The sequence below is a fragment of the Perca fluviatilis genome, chromosome 15, assembly GCF_010015445.1.
Source record: "Perca fluviatilis chromosome 15, GENO_Pfluv_1.0, whole genome shotgun sequence".
NCBI lineage: Eukaryota > Metazoa > Chordata > Actinopteri > Perciformes > Percidae > Perca > Perca fluviatilis.
Window position 1 is genome coordinate 2,861,150 of NC_053126.1, and position 16,426 is coordinate 2,877,575.

At 41.5% G+C, this 16,426-nt stretch overlaps 1 protein-coding gene across 2 annotated transcripts in view; it reads left to right on the forward strand.

Annotated features, from left to right (window-relative positions):
* Window positions 1-12,805: 12,805 nt before the first annotated feature.
* LOC120574089 (myosin-9-like) overlaps window positions 12,806-16,426 on the forward strand; it is a 54,243-nt gene continuing 50,622 nt past the window's right edge. For both annotated transcript variants that reach the window (XM_039824161.1, XM_039824162.1), the window contains exon 1: window positions 12,806-13,009. The gene's annotated coding sequence lies outside the window, so the exon portion shown is untranslated. The remainder of the gene's footprint in view (window positions 13,010-16,426) is intronic.

Sequence of the window (16,426 nt, forward strand, 5' to 3'; positions counted from 1 at the left end):
TGACACTGATGCAATATAATAGTTATGGACTTTCCCTGTGTTTGCTTGTTTTGAACTATTTCTCACTGTGAATGTGATGTTTTTATGAAGAGTATGAAACAGTGTTTGGATTAGAGCAGTGATTTTTAACCACTAACTATGAGAGATCGTCCTGTGTGCCGTGGGAAATTATCCGATTTTACTTAATTGGTCCAACAATTTTTTTTTTATTTAGTTACTGCAAATAATTTGCCATTGTTGCACATCTGTGCCTGCAATGTGATGACTGTCAGAGAAATGAAATACTATTCTGTGGCAGTATACAGTCCTTCCAGAAAAATGCAGAGTTTTTTTTTGTTTTGTGAGGGCAAAAATCCTTGATTATGTGGCACGTTTTCTTAAAAAATGCGATGGAATATGCAGGATATTTATGCGATGAAATTGTGGGAACTTGCAAAAACATGATCCCAACACCCTGCTTTTCGATGATGTTCACGTCGCGGAATCTCGTCACTTCATAACGTTCCCATGGCAATGGGAAAATGGCTGCTCTTGTGTGAACATTTTTCAATTTTCCGCTAAGATATATTATGGGACTTTTTTGCAACGAAAATGCGGAGATTATGAAATCATGCAAGCCCCGCATATTTTGCGCAGAAATCTGCAATTTATGTGGCGAAAGTGCGGCATATTTTGGAAAAAAAAAATAGTCAAACTTCTGATTCCAGCTTGTTAAATGTGAATATGTTCTAGTGTCTTCTCTCCTGTGACAGTAAACTGAATATCTTGTGTGGACAAAACGAGACATTTGAGGACATCATGTTAGGATTTGGAAAACGGAGTACGTTTACATGCACACCAATATTCCACTATTATTGAGAATATGACAATATTCCGAATTTGATACAGGTCATATAAACAGCATATTCTGGTTGGATATTCTGAATAAGGCCTTTTTCAGAATACACGTTATAATACTCGCCTAACTGCTAGCGTGGCATGCCCTCATACTCTGCTTCTGACTGGCTAGTAGTCCTTACCTAGGTACTGTCAGGGCACGCCCTCATACTCTGCTTCTGACTGGCTAGTAGTCCTTACCTAGGTACTGTCAGGGCACGCCCTCATACTCTGCTTCTGACTGGCTAGTAGTCCTTACCTAGGTACTGTCAGGGCGCCCTATACTCTGCTTCTGACTGGCTAGTAGTCCTTACCTAGCTACTGTCAGGGCACCCTCATCTCTGCTCTGACTGGCTAGTAGCTACCTAGTTACTGTCAGGCCTCATACTCTGCTTCTACTGGCTAGTGTTTACCTATTACTTCTGCCTACAGTACCTTACCTAGCTACTGGGACGCGCCCTCATACTCTGCTTCTGACTGGCTAGTAGTCCTTACCTAGGTACTGTCAGGGCACGCCCTCATACTCTGCTTCTGACTGGCTAGTAGTCCTTACCTAGCTACTGAGCATGTGCGACTCCCAACAAAGATGTAACAGAAGTGAGATGTCTCACTCTGTAGCTAAAACAGAGAGCTCAACACACAGGGTGAAAAGAGGAGCTGCAGCAATGTGCAGTACAACAAATATATGGTGTTTTTTGAAAATTAAACCATGTAAACCTACTCTGGTACAACCTCTAAATACAGTTATGTACTTGAAAAATAATATGAGCACTTTAAAATGTATTTTGAAATGTCTGGGTAAAAAACTAAATTTTTTTCCATTGAACACAATGTATTTTATTTTTAAACACTGCACGGGAGAGGGATTTCTAAAGTGTACTTTCTGTCCTTGGAGACACATGAAAAACAGCTCATACCGCATGTTAGTGGTTTTGAAAGCGTGACTTTTTCAAGCGGCGCTATACCTTGAAACCGGTAACCAGCCCATGCCTAGGTGTATCTCAACTACGGATCAAGTATTAGCCCAAAATACATAACAATATTCGACCCAGTGAGAATGAAAACAATCGTTAATTGCAGCCCTAGGTTTTTTGGATGATGTAGTTGGAAGTAGCTCTCTATTCTTCCCTGTTTTATTATACAGTACGTCAGTGTTTGGTCCGCCATCCCTCCGCTTTCTGTCTGAACATGTAGGTGTTTTCTCACGCTGTCACAACCCTCTCATCAGTGGGACTGAAACGCCCACACACCAACCTCCACTCATAGCTGCCTTCTAAATTACATGCCTTCTGTCATCCCCTTGAATTCAGCAGCGTCTGCCCTCTGGTCTTTCTCTCTATCTTGACAGCAGCCAGAATGCAGCAACTTCAGGTACGGCAAAGGAAGGACAGTCCCTGTTTACTTCATTCATGTGTTCACTGGGTTCATGGACTGAGGATGGGAGGAGGAGTCAGCACAATCTCAACCAGGGGGTTCAGGATTCGGCTGAACCCCAAAAATCTGGATTTGGTGCATCCCTAATCTTGACATCATAATGCCTCGAGTCTTGCACCTGATGATCAACCATCCTCAATCATATTCACAACTATTATAACCTTGCTCTGTACTGAAAATGTCTGACTTCTGAGGCCGCCTGCTTGTTTTGGAGGTTGCTATGGTTCCAAATTATAAAAGCAAGTAATAAATAGGTGTGTTATCACTGGACACTTTAAATAATTAACAGTGGGATAGTAAAGCAATGCAACCACAAGGAAATGCAAAGTTTAACATGAAATAGTTTTGAATTTTCAATCAGTTTTTATTATTGTTTATATTTCCGAAGGTTTAAGATTTCATAGTACTTTCATTTTACCAAAAATATACAGTATGTCACTGCCTGTTCTGGTTTTAGTTTACTATAATAACCCTGCTACACACGTTCTGTGCAAAGACTCTTTGCTATAAGACAGTGCATGTTTGGAGTGTAAGATAAGATAAGACTTTATTGTCTCTTATAGCAGAAATACATCTTGGGTGGGGGCGGGTTTTTTTAAAAAATTATATATATATCTATATATATATATATATATATATATATATATATCCCCTATCAGGTAGGATTAAGGCCTTTCTGTGCCAATGCCCCTAGAACTGGGAGAGCATTATTCCCCCGTTTTAGCTAACCTGCACTGGCTCCCAGAGTCTTTTAGGATGATTTTAAAGTTCTTTTGCTTGTTTATAAGTCTCTTAATGATTTGGGACCTTCACAGCCTCTTAGATCCTCTGCTGCTGGGTTTTCAAATGCAAACTTTCACACAAATAAAGAAATGAATGAATGGGCAGCTCAACCTTTTTTTTTTTTTTTTTTGCACCAAAACTATGGAACTCCCTACCCAAGAATGTAAGAGATTAAGTCTGTGAACAGTTTAAAAATGACAATTGAAACCATATTTATTCATATTATTTTAACTGTGTCTTTGTTCGATTTCATAGTACTTTCATTTTACCAAAAATATACAGTATGTCACTGCCTGTTCTGGTTTTAGTTTACTATAATAACCCTGCTACACACACGTTCTGTGCAAAGACTCTTTCCTATAAGACATTTTGTCAGATGTTTTATTGCTCTTATGCTTTCCCTTGTCTTATTTTGATCTTTCACATATGCTGTTGTTCTTGGCGTACGTTTGCCGCGTGACTCGGTTGTTTGTTTTTTTTGCTCATTTGATTGTTTGGTTTGATCACATAGGCGTAGATTTCAGGGGGGGGATGAAGGGGATATGTCCCGTCCAATATTTAGAAGAGGTGCATTTGTCCCCTTCAAAAATTATGATTGGTTTTGGGATATTAGGTCCACGTTGTCACTTTTTCTTTAACGTTTGTTGCTTTTTACGACATTTTTGTAGCTTTTACAACGTTTTTTGTCGCTTTGTTCAACCATTGTGACACGTTTTTTCGATACATTTGTTGATTTATCGTGACACATTTTTTACGTTTTTTTCAACATTTTCAGAATTTACTAACTGAGCCGCTTTGTATGAGAGACTTTTATATAACGGGCCTAACAGAAAATGTTCTGTATTTTAACTGTAGCTACACACGACATTTCTGTAATGAGCTGCCAGAACCTTTTCTTGTTATTTTACAGATTTATTTGAGTGTAGAAAATTAACGTTAAGTCTGTGGGAGGTTCCCCAGAGCCCCCGGTTATAATGTGCCCCCACCCCCAATGTTGAAACCAAACCTACGCCCTTGCACACAAGGGTCTGCATGTGTTTTAATTTGCGTGATTTGGTTTGTTTTGTAGTTTCTCCCAGTGGTGTAGTCTACGTGATACGCAGGTATACCAGTATACCCACTAAGAAATCTCCAGGATTTCCATATACCCACTTAAAAATGCACAATGACACACAACACCATACTTTCCATTATATTCTTTATATATTTTGAATTGTCATCTGTGTTTTTTCTTCGCATAGGCTAAATAAAGGTATTTCCAACGTAAATTGGTGCATAAAAGTGTGTCAGAATGCAGGAAATGAAGTCTTTGATGCTCAAAATTTCCCTGGGGGAGGACACCCAGATCCACCCACTATGATATGGCCCCCCCCATCCTGGCCCATACATATACAGTACAGTATACCTACTACAATACATTAGACTACACCACTGGTTTCTCACTTTATTGTAAAGCACTTTGAGCTACACTCTGTATGAAAGGTGCAATATAAAATAAGAGTTCATTATTATGACTAGTATTAGATAGACTCGGGTAAATGAGGCTGAAGGAGACAGGAGAGCACCTGCAGTCATCATTTCATCAACCCCTCGTCTCTCACGACTCGCTAACCGAAAAAACATTCCCAACCCTTGCCTGCCTTCCCGTCCCGGCATGTCATTACAGAGCCCACAGCTGACAGATTCATGCCCAGGGCCTCCACACTGCTTATTAAGAGCACATCATTTGACATGTTCCATCTGCACTTTTAGTGGGTCCTGGCTTGGATTAGATCATCGCAGACCGTGTATTCATGCAGAGCCGCTCAGTAGCAAGCAGAAAGGCACAGGCTTTTTTTTTTTTTTCTTGCTCTCGAATAAGGGGAATTCCACTGGCATTACATATGGAGGTGATCCAGATGTACAAATTGTGTGTCGGATGAGAGACATTCCTGAATAGTTTGGAGATAACCTGGGACTGCATGACTGCATCTGTTGTTAATGATCTGCCATTTTTTAACCACTTGCTGCCCTCTGAATTTCTTTTCTCTGCTTCTAAATAGCCAGTGACTCGTCTCTAGGCCTCAGGATTCACACTCATGAAACACGCTGCTTCCTCCTTCCCACACACACACACACACACACACACACACACAAACATACACGCACGCACGCACACCTCCCCATGTTTGATTGCTCATCCTCTTTGTCTGCCATCCGTAAGAGGGGAGAGGTGACTGAATAGATGACGACAGGCTCCAAAGGTTCAAGAACAGCACGTAATCCTACACCTCTTCCGCCCCCAAAAACAATAGACCACACCTCCATCCTCGCTCCTGCCGTCTCTCTCTCTTATACTCAACCACTCTTGTGACCATATAAGGCAAAAAAAAAGACAGGGGAAGCTGCTGCTGCTGCTGCTGCTGCTGCTGCTGCTGAGCAAACCAACGGGCCCAGAGAGGCACAGTTGCACATTTCTTCTACTGACTCTGTTCCAATTTGCTCGCCTTTCTCAGACCCTGAAACTGTTCATATTTTGCAGTGTTTGTTTGAAATGATATCACTGGTTCAGATGTTTTTTGCTGTGTGTGTGTGTGTGTGTGTGTGTGTGTGTGTGTGTGTGTGTGTGTGTGTGTGTGTGTGTGTGTGTGTGTTCTCGTTTAACTATATTCGTGGGGGTCCAAAAACCGGGAATATAGTATACTTGTGGGGTCCCGACAGATTTGTGGGGCCAAAATGCTGGACCCCACAAGTTTAAAGGGCTGTTTGAGGGTTAAGACTTGGTTTTAGGATTAGGGATAGAATTAGGTTATGGTTAGGGTGAGGGTAAGAGTTAAGGTTAGGCATTTAGTTGTGATGGTTAAGGTTAGGGTAAGAGGCTAGGGAATGCATCATGTCAATGACAGGTCCCCACAAAGATAGTGAAACGCACTATATGTGTGTGTGTGTGTGTGTGTGTGTGGTTTATGGCTGTGTATTGAACTCTTGTGTGTGGGAGAGCGCTGACTCTTCTGTAACAACAACAGCCAGAGCATTCTGTGTTTATAGTAAATACATAGAGCTTTATTTATATTTTAAACACATGCTGGCCTCGAACCTTGTCAGCTCTCCAGTCTGTTCCAGACAAACACCAAGCGGAGACAGACAAAGCAGCCTCTGTTGCTGTTTATGTCCCTCCACCTTTTTTCCCATGCAACATACACATGGCTCACAATTCCTTATTGACTGCACCGGAGACGTTGTCAAATTCACGTAGATTATAAATGAGCCTACACATGCCTTGCTTGTTGTCCCTTTACTCCACATTCCTGAGGTTTTTTTTTGTGAGTCAACATGTGTCTTATCAGTGCTTCCTGTGTACTGATTACTGAGGAAAGGAGGAGGATGGAGGTGCTGGAAACGGGACGAGACTAAGAAGAACAGACAAAAACAAGAGCGGTCACTCTGCCGTATCTTAATAGCTGGATTGTGCTCTTAACTATTCTTCGTGGACCTGGCCTTTTAACCGATTTCCTCTCAAATGTGCCACATACCTAAAGCCGCTGGATTTATACACGTATATGTTGCACGCACGAAGGCACAGACGCACACATTCTCACCGAGACAGTGAAGCGTGAATGCCCAAACACATGAATTCACACAAGTAATTACACAGCGAGATAAGTGAGTTAACATGCCACCCTTTCAACATGCTGTCACTGAATGGGTCCTTTTTCTTTCTGACTGAATGATATAATAGCTTTACACACCCTGAATTACGGACACACCCTGCTGCTATTACAACCGGCTGAGGGAAAAAGAGAAAGAGAGAGAGAGAGAGAGACTAGGTCACAGTGAAAAGGAGAGCGGGAGGCCGAGAGAGGGAGGGAGATAGTGAGGTCAGAAGTGTCCATATTTGGTAATTCATGCCTGCGTTTCAACCCTACATTTCTCCCTCTGCCCGCTTGTGTTCGTTTTGTGTCTCATGCCATTTTTGTGTAATTTGTGTACATTTTTTTTCAGCACAAGGTTTTCATTACATGTGAACTTTTTGTTGTTTTGAAATTTGCAAAAAAAAATTGTTTATTTTAAGTTCCCTCTCTCTTTTTTTTCACTCCTCCTCTTCAGACCCCTTCTCCTCTCCTCTGCAGCTGGTCCTGCTCAAGTAACGGGCGACAGGGGTTGACCTTTGACCTCTCGGCTGAAATTTCCGATATTTCCCATCCATCCCAGAGAGTGTGAGATTTATTGAATTTTCCAGGCCGTTTCAATGTTTTGCTCTACATACATGTGAAGTCCAGCTGCTGAACGTGTAGGGAAACACACCGACACATTCCTTACATAATGACACATGGTGAACATAAATCACACTTTGACCAGAAAAATGTCATCTTTCCAATGTTTGTCAGCGGATGGCAGCCATACCTGAGCCCCTTTTAACCCTGCTGATGTCCTCGGGTCAAATTTAGCCCATTTTCACGAAGTTTCTATGTCAGAAATGTGGGTGTCTCTCAACCAAATTGTCAAAAAAAATAACGTGAATGGTTCCATACAACGCTCTTCACAAGTAAAGTAATTAATCAGTTCACTACTTTTATTGAATTTTGGTGTTTTATTTAATTTTATAACATTTTAAAATTAAAAAAAAGAGAAAAGAACATTAAAAAAGTGACAAAAATGTCAAAAAAGTGCAGAAAGAAATCAGAAAAAAGTGACAAAAACCTTGAAAAAAGTGAGAAAAAAGTTCAGGAAAGCGACAAAAGTGTCGAAAAAAAATTGACCCAAATGTTTAAAAGAAGTTTTAATTCAACATTTTGACCCAGAAAAAAACAAAAGTAAGCAGGATTTGGTTTGGGGGACTCTCCACATTGTAACATGCTGCCACTACACTTGGCACTTAACCAACTTGTGTATTGTAAATATTAGTTTAAGCACTCATAATGTACAAATACACATTTAAAGACTAATGTGAGACCTACTAGCAGCAACACTATCTTTAAATAGGCCGGCTCTGTTATGAGCTCTATTGTGGGACATTTCAAGCGCTCTTGGGGGCCCCCTGGTAGCCACGGGGCCCTAAGCAGCCACTTAGTTCGCTTATGGGTCAGGCTGGCTCTGGATGTCACCTATGGAGGCCATGTTTGCATCCTGTCCCTGGAGCGCATCATGTGGTTCTTATTCCTGCATCATCATCTACAGTGTGTGTAGAAGGGAAGACCAAACATAAAGAGGTCAAGAGTACCTGTACAATTCCTCTAAAGCAGTGCTAATCTAACTTCTTTCTCCAGACATGACGCTACCCCCACAGCCCTGTCAGATGAACTCACATACCTCTTAATCAACACCAGTCATGGGAAAGGGAAGTTTGGGGGTCCCCTGCTGCCCCATGGGAAGAAAACAGGTTCACATTGTCCCGTTCCATTCTTCTGTGCAGATTTTGACAATGGCTCCACAGATCTTTCATCCCAACATCCATCGTCTCACTCATCCCTTTTCCGTTCCATTTTTTTTTTGCACCGTCCTGCCAACCCTTTCTCTCTCCTGCAGCGCCAAAACTCCTTTCTTTTTATTCCTCATTTTCTACATCTAATTAAAGAATTATACTCCAGATTAGGGCTGGGCGATATGTAGAAAATCAGATATCAAGATATTCTTGTCCTAATACCTAGATGTCGATATTGTGGCGATATTATAGAGCTGACAGTTGGTGCTTTAACAAAACATCTTCACAATGAGATTTAAAGGGATACTCCACCGTTTGTTGAAATAGGGCTTATCACGGTCTCCCCTGGCTGTAGATAGGTTGGCCAACACATTTTTTGTCTCAGTGCAAGTAATTTGGTTGTTTTTTTGTCTTTTGTTGGCTCACTTTTACTCACAACATGCTAAGCGGCAACATAGGATTCCATTCACTACGCTAAGCTAACTAGCAGCGGCGCTGCCAGTGTTGCACCGGACTAAAACGATGCATGCACAAAAAATGTGTTGGCCCACCTATCTACAGCTAGGGAGACCGTGATAAGACCTATTTCAACAAAAACGGTGGCCTATCCCTTTAAGATATGTAATCTTCAGTAATGTGGACATAATGTCTGGGTAAAAAATAATACAACAGAACTAGAGTAGTCTGGTAACACAGAAAATGACATCACTTTACTGTAGTGCATCCTTTAAAAACACTTACGATATTACGATTTTCAAAATCTAAGACGATATCTTGTCTCATATCACGATATTGAATATATAATAATAATAATAATAATAATAATAATATCGATATATTGCCCAGCCCTACTCTAGATATCTGTTAACCTGACTCCGCCAGATGGATCGCTTCCCATTTGCTCGGCATATCCATCTGGGAACTTTCCGTTGGAGAACTTTTGGGAAGGGCCGAAAATCCTGGTTAGCTGATTGGATAAACCATCTGTCTATCACCAACTATAGTTGGCCAAATCAACCAATCAGATCAAACTCTTGCCGAAACCAGTTGGAAGAAGAGCAAAAACATCTTTTCCTCCGAGAAAAGCCTCCAGTGCCGTTTTTTTTCTCTTCTTTCAATGAAGGAATACTTTCTAATTCGGATAAAACTTGCTGCGATAGCTACGCTCATCTCATCCGTGGAAGCTGCCATGTTGTTTAGACTGAACAGTCGCTTCTCGTTGGGTCACACCTAAAACCCGCCTCAAAACCAACGCTGATTGGTCGGTCGTTTGGCGAACGGTTTCAAATTTTCTCTACCTCGAGATGCCAGACTGATCTGCGAGTAGAAAACTGGAGCTCGCCAGATCAGGACGGTCTCACGAGGCTAGATATCTGTTGCTTCAGCTTTGATTCCATCTACATAAACATGTCATCTTTACATTTCTCCATCTTCACTGCTTACACCTTTCAAGAAGGAGTAGGTCTTTTTGAAGTGTCAATAAAATCAAATGTCAGGTGTTTCCCTACCTCACAGTAAGTAGATCATCACCTGCAGCGGTTCGCATGTATTGTCAACGTGTCTGGTCATAAATCTTGGCTTACCTGTTTGACAAATGGGAACCTGTCTGTCATTGTCAGTCACACAAATACTGCACTTCATATCTTGTTAGATCTCTTAAAGGTGCAGTAATCGATGTTGCGCAAAGATTGTTGATGTTTGAACTCAACCACCATTCAAAAACTTTCAGAAGCTCCGCCCCCCCCCAGATTCAAGGACAGATAACTACTGGCTGCCGGCACATTCACATGCTCCCCCCACCACCATCAACTGGTAGATCCTAAATCGGATCTGCTAGAATGTCGACATAGTTAGGTGTAGGCATGGGTAGTGGGGATTGTTAGGGTTAGGGTGAGAATACCAGGGTAAGCCAATCGGAGGCAGAATAAGGAGGAATAAAGGCCCAGACACAGTCGGGCTGATCAGTCTCCCCGAGTTGGTCCAAAGAGACAAGACATAATATGTCTTTATAGCAGCAGGCAGCGCTAATCTGTATTGTCGTCCAAAAATTAAAACCGGCAGCTGATTGGACGACCGCGTCACGTGGGTCTGGCTCTGGCTGCACCAGAAATTCAAAGCCAGACTGTCATGGCGGCTCGTTGAGAATACAATATCTCATATTGGACTACTAATAGTTCACCGAAACATGTTTCTGAAAACATTTGAAGAGAGAAATAGGCCGTGTGTGTGTGTGTGTGTGTGTGTGTGTGTGTGTGTGTGTGTGTGTCTGTGTGTGTGTGTGTGTGTGTGTGTGTCTGTGTGTGTGTGTGTGTGCAGTTGCTGAATCTGTCTTCATTTCAGATCGACAAAGGTCAGTTTAAAAGATTTTCGTCAGATGTTGAGAGACTCTAGTCACGCTCATCCCGCTCCTCGTTTCCGGGTTAGCTCTCCACCAATCAGATTGATCGTTTGAGTCCGACTACCGGCAGTGCCCCCCCCCCTGATTATACATAACAAATTGGCCAAAATGAAGGCCGACAGCCCCTCCGATGGACGACGGCACTGAACACACCGAACAGACTCGAGTCACCGACCTCGCCAGACTGCCAGACGGCCGATTATCGGCTTGGTGTGTCTCGGACTTAAGGCGGGCCACAAGGCATGTCCTTTTGACGTCGACACATCATTTATGTGTCTATTTGGGTTCGTGCACGAGATTTTGGACCTGTAAAGAAGATAATATTGTGCAGTAAAATGTTCCCCATCAGTGTTTTCCTCTTCTATCTGATGTTTCTGGTTTAATATTTCTGCTGCATTAATGTGTATGTTGCACTTTCCTGCTGTAACTTATGTTTAAAGCTACAGTGCGTAGTTTATTTCGCCCCTATTAGGAATACTAAGTAATGACAACAACACTGTAGGCGTACAAGCCTTCTGTGATCGCGCACGTGCACACTCCTCCTCCACACAGTTGCTAGTAACCAAGGAGGACATGGAGGATTAAAAAAACATGATGGATTCTTCAGAAGACAATTCCATCCAAATATGTTTCCCCTTAGCATCTAGGAACTCAAGAAAGCATAAATTGTTTATATAAAGTAGTTAAACATAATATTTTGATTCCCCTGGTGGAAGCAGGGGCCAGTAGGGTGAAGTTATTTATTTTCAACAAGGACATGATCGCTGACTATATCCGCCGATATCCATCCTGCCAAAGCGTCGCTGGGCCAGCCAATAAATCCAGCTCCCTGTTCTGCTGCTGACCTCTGACCTGAGAAACTAAACTAACATGGATAAATAAACAGTGCTGTATTGTTGATGCAACACTTATGGATATATAATCTTTCCTATTTCAGATAAAGGCAACAGTTTCAAAGTCTTACACTTGTACAACTTCTTCTAAAACATGTACAGTTTCATGAAGGTTAAAATATTGCCAGAGTTTTTCTTATAGTTAAAAGAAAACACTAATTTGTCTGCGGAATTAAGTATTTGATTATGAAATATTTGACTCCTTTTAAATGACTTTTTTATTGACTTGCTTTCATGTGATGTCATCTTCATTGTCTTTTAAACATATCATGTTAATTCCATTTTATGTATTCATATGTCGTTTTTACTGTCCTTTAAAGGTGTCCCATCTTCTATTTTAACTATTACAATGATGTGTATATATGTGTATTTATTTGTATGTGCTTCTGCCACTTTGTAAGATATTGTTTTTTAAGGTGCTATACAAATAAAGTTTATTATTATATTATATTATATATTGATGTAATGTAAAGACATGAGTAGCAGTATAGAATAGCCCAGACATGTCTGTGTGTGGGACTTGTCTGATATCACATTTGGCAGCCTTACAGCAGAAAGAGTATCAAACTGTTGGAGCCATCACTGCTTCTTGTTTTCAAAGCAGACGGTGGTCAGACTAGACTCTGTTGACACACGAGGGAGGCCCTGAATGATGCAGTGCATCCTGAGAGTGACTGGTACTTATATGGTCATAAAAATCCTTAGTATGCACATACCTCTCTCATTAAACACAGCTTTATCTGTACCCCTCCCTCCTCTCAACTCTTTCAAGTTCAGCTTTTTCCTGCGCTTTTTTGCTCTGCCCCAGTGGCTCGTCAAATCTTCAAGAATGCACGCCTCTGATTGGTCCAAAGTGTGTGGATTATCAAAGCGCGGCAGCCATTGGCCAGAGGGGGCGGTACATACTTGGCCGAGGCCCGCCTCTTCCTGGACCGCACCCCGGCTCCGGCTACGTATTGAGTGAAATTACGCGAACCAGTGAGCAGCCAGTGAAGGAGGGAGGGCAGAAGGAAGAGGGAGAGAGAGAGAGAAAAAAAAAAAAAAAGATAGAAAGAGTGACCGGAGTCGAGAAAGAGAGGGAGGAAGCGAGCACTGTAGTTTAGCCAGAACTCTCTGCGAAGCTGCTGTCGACAAGAAGAGAAGATTGACTCAACGGCGACGCTGACTGAGCCACCCGGTTGTTGTTAGCCACCCTCTAAAAGGCGTCCTGCACCCAAAAAGCAGGTAATATTTCCAACTTGGACATGTTTGTCCGCCATGCTCTCTCCGTGTACACTTTCATAACTCATTCAAACTACAGTCACTCCAGCAAGTACGGGGAACCAGGAAGCCAACGGTTGCTTGAACGGCTGCAACGGACTAACGGTTGCTTTTAACTGCTGCAACTGCTGCAACGGTTGGAGTGGGACCTCCTGAACAGATTTAAACAGAGTTTTTTTTTGTTAAACTTTTAAGCACCCGACTACATTATTATTGCTCTTAAACTTCCATTCAGATTCACGTACATGTGTGCGGTATGTGATACGGAAGTCGTCAAATACAGTATCAAAGCTAACGTTAAAACAAGCCATAACGGCAGAGAGAGAGAGAGAGAGAGGCAGGAAGTGATTCGCTTGAATGAGTTGCAGAAATGGCCGATGATGACGAGTTTGAAAATGTGAGTTGAAAGGTGACTTCAGAGTACGTGGTGTGTACGCCGGGCTCAGTCGGGGCGACACCGGGAAGATTGTGATTGCATTTGTAGTTGAGTTGAACTTTTCGGGTTGTAACGGATAGTAACGGGCGCTGTGTGTGGCCAGTTAGCATGTCTGACTGGCGGCATGACGTCACTGGTTTACCGGCCGCCGAGCAGCTCGACCTCCCTGAACTGTGTCATCTGCATGTCTGTTCTCTCTCTCTCTCTCTCTTTCTTTCTTTCTTTCTTTCTTTCTTTCTTTCTTTCTTTCTTTCTTTCTCTCTTTCTAGCATACCGGGGCCCTTCAGGGGGTTTCAAGAGGCCCCGACAAAACCAACCAGGAATACATTTGACTGTATTTTGAGTTCACTTTTTTTATTTATTTTATTTCACCTTTTACTTTTACATTATACAGTCATTAAGAACAGGTTCTTATTTACAATGGCAGCCTGACAAGTGGCATAGCCACTTAGGGAAAGGGAAGCAGGGCTAGATACTAAATACATTAGAAATACATACAGTTTAAAAATGACATAAAATACTACACAGAAAACAAACCCTTGTATCGGGATAAGTGCACAGGAAGCCTACATGGGTGAGTTAGAGAGGGAGAAACCATTCAAATATTTAGCTGGGGAAATTATGTAGAGAAGCAACTGCGTCTGTGAACAAGGATGATATGATGGTTTTGAAAGATGAAATGGAAATTAGTTTGTCCAGTTTGAGAATCTTTTAGCTGATTTGGAAAGATGCGAGACCAGAGGCAGAGTTGGATCCTTCCTTCACATGAATGACTCCTAAACTGACACAAATTAGACCACAGACCCCCCATTGGATAATATGTTATGCTTTTAGATGTTTTATTACAGAAAGTGTATGACCAAAATAGTCATACATTGTTATTTTGTTACTTATGGATGGAATTATGATTTTGATTGATTTTGATCATTTTCTTTGGCTCCAGCATCTCAAAGATGAGTCTTTTCTGGTTTCCTTAGTTACTTAATGCTTGTATGTAAGAATATCTTTTGGTTTTTGGACTGTTGGTTGGACAAAACAAGGCACTGAAAACGTAAGCGTGTCTTTGGGAAGTTGTGAGCATTTGTCACTCATTATTTGTGTGACTATTTTGTAGTAATCGACAACGTAAATTATCATTGGTTGAAACCCTAGTCTGCTCCAACTCCTTCTACATTAATATACCATACATTGACATATTTTAAAGCTCAGTACATCATTATGTTTAACTGTAGTATAGGAAAAATCATGCATTATTTATTTTATTTAACTATGCAAGTCACTTGAGAAACATTAAATCTTTTAAAAGAGAGACCTGGCCAAAATGACAGCATACAGGGTCCCATAAAGAATTTACAACATGCACATATAGCACAATATTGGACCCCAGAGTATTTAAGTTTTTAATACATTTGAATTCTTCTTAAACACGATGGATGTGGCATTTTGAATACCCAATATGAAGGCTGTGTTTCCAGAAAGCCAAAGAGGTTTTGGCTTGTAAGTGTCTCCCAGTTCAGGCTGCATAGTACAAAAATGTTTGACTAGCTCAGAACAGACTCTGAAGATTATCCATCGAGGATCTGGTCTGATGACTGAAACGGGAGAAAGCATTTAATAGAGGTTGATAGGCACTTGTTAGCCTGATTTTTAGCCAGAGTAATGCCTGAAATACACAAGAATGCCAGCTGAAAATGACCAGGTTTGTCTTGTAATTACAGTGCGGTTCACTGTGATGAACATCAGCTAGACAGCATGAGTTTTCCATGGCTATTTAATAGGATATATCAATATCAAGCCAAGTTAAGATATATTTTATTTATATAACCCAAAGTTTGCCTTTTTTAGAGGGCTTCACGGACTGTAAAACATAGGACACCCTTCAATCTTAGACCCCTGATTCAGAATATACTAAATTAGCAAATGTAAAATGATATATGCAGAAAAAGTGGCAGTATTTGGCAGATATAGTACAAGTACAAATATAATTTTAGGTTTAAGAGAAGTGTGAAAGTATTTGGAGTGAAAAATGTGGATATGGAAAGAATCTAAGCAACTTTTTAGGTAGAACATCTTCTGATTTATTGTAATTTTTCTCCCCATATTGCCTAGCGCCTGTTCATTTTCTTCAGTTTGCAGCCAGTACATGAATGATCACTGGAGACTTATCTTCCTAAATTAAGTCCAACACAAATAACCGTTCGAGCAACCCACTTGTAGAGCTGCAAAGATTAATGGATTAGTTGTTGACCATTAAATTAACTATTTTAATAGATTAGTGAGTCAGTTTTTTACTTTTCATTCCAATCTCAGACTTTCCCCTGATCTGTCACATGCTCGTCATGTCTAACCATGCCGTGTCGTTGCACACCTACATACATAAGTCTGCTTTGTCAGTGCAATTTGTGTTTGCTCTGTTAGATGGCACATCATTGTGTTTGCGCTCAGGGAAGCAAACACACTCTGGTATGCTTGCACCGCACGCCCTACTGACTTCCAGTATGACTAGCTGTGTGGCTGAGTATTAGTAAAGAAATTATGCATTAACTCCGAGTCCGAAACTACCACTCGTCGAGCGCCAAATGTGGGTATTTCTCAGAGGGCTATCAGCCACATGTCGGTAAAGGTTTATGCCAAAATAGTTGTTTTTCAGTCTTCATTTTGGTGAAGCTGCAGCTACTTTCTTCTGTTCCTCTGCTGTCTGCACGGCAGAGCTTTGTGGGGGCAGACACACACACACACACACACACACACACACACACACACACACACACACACGCAAACACACAACGTACACTTGCACAAACACACCGGAACGCCAACCACCACGTCACTTCTGTTTACTGATAGCTAGCGTTTACCTCAGGCTAATTAAATAGCCAGTATGTGGCGATTTTTGGCAGGAGTCAGCCAGCCTTCCAAAAGAAAGCACGATGAAAAAGCGGAGG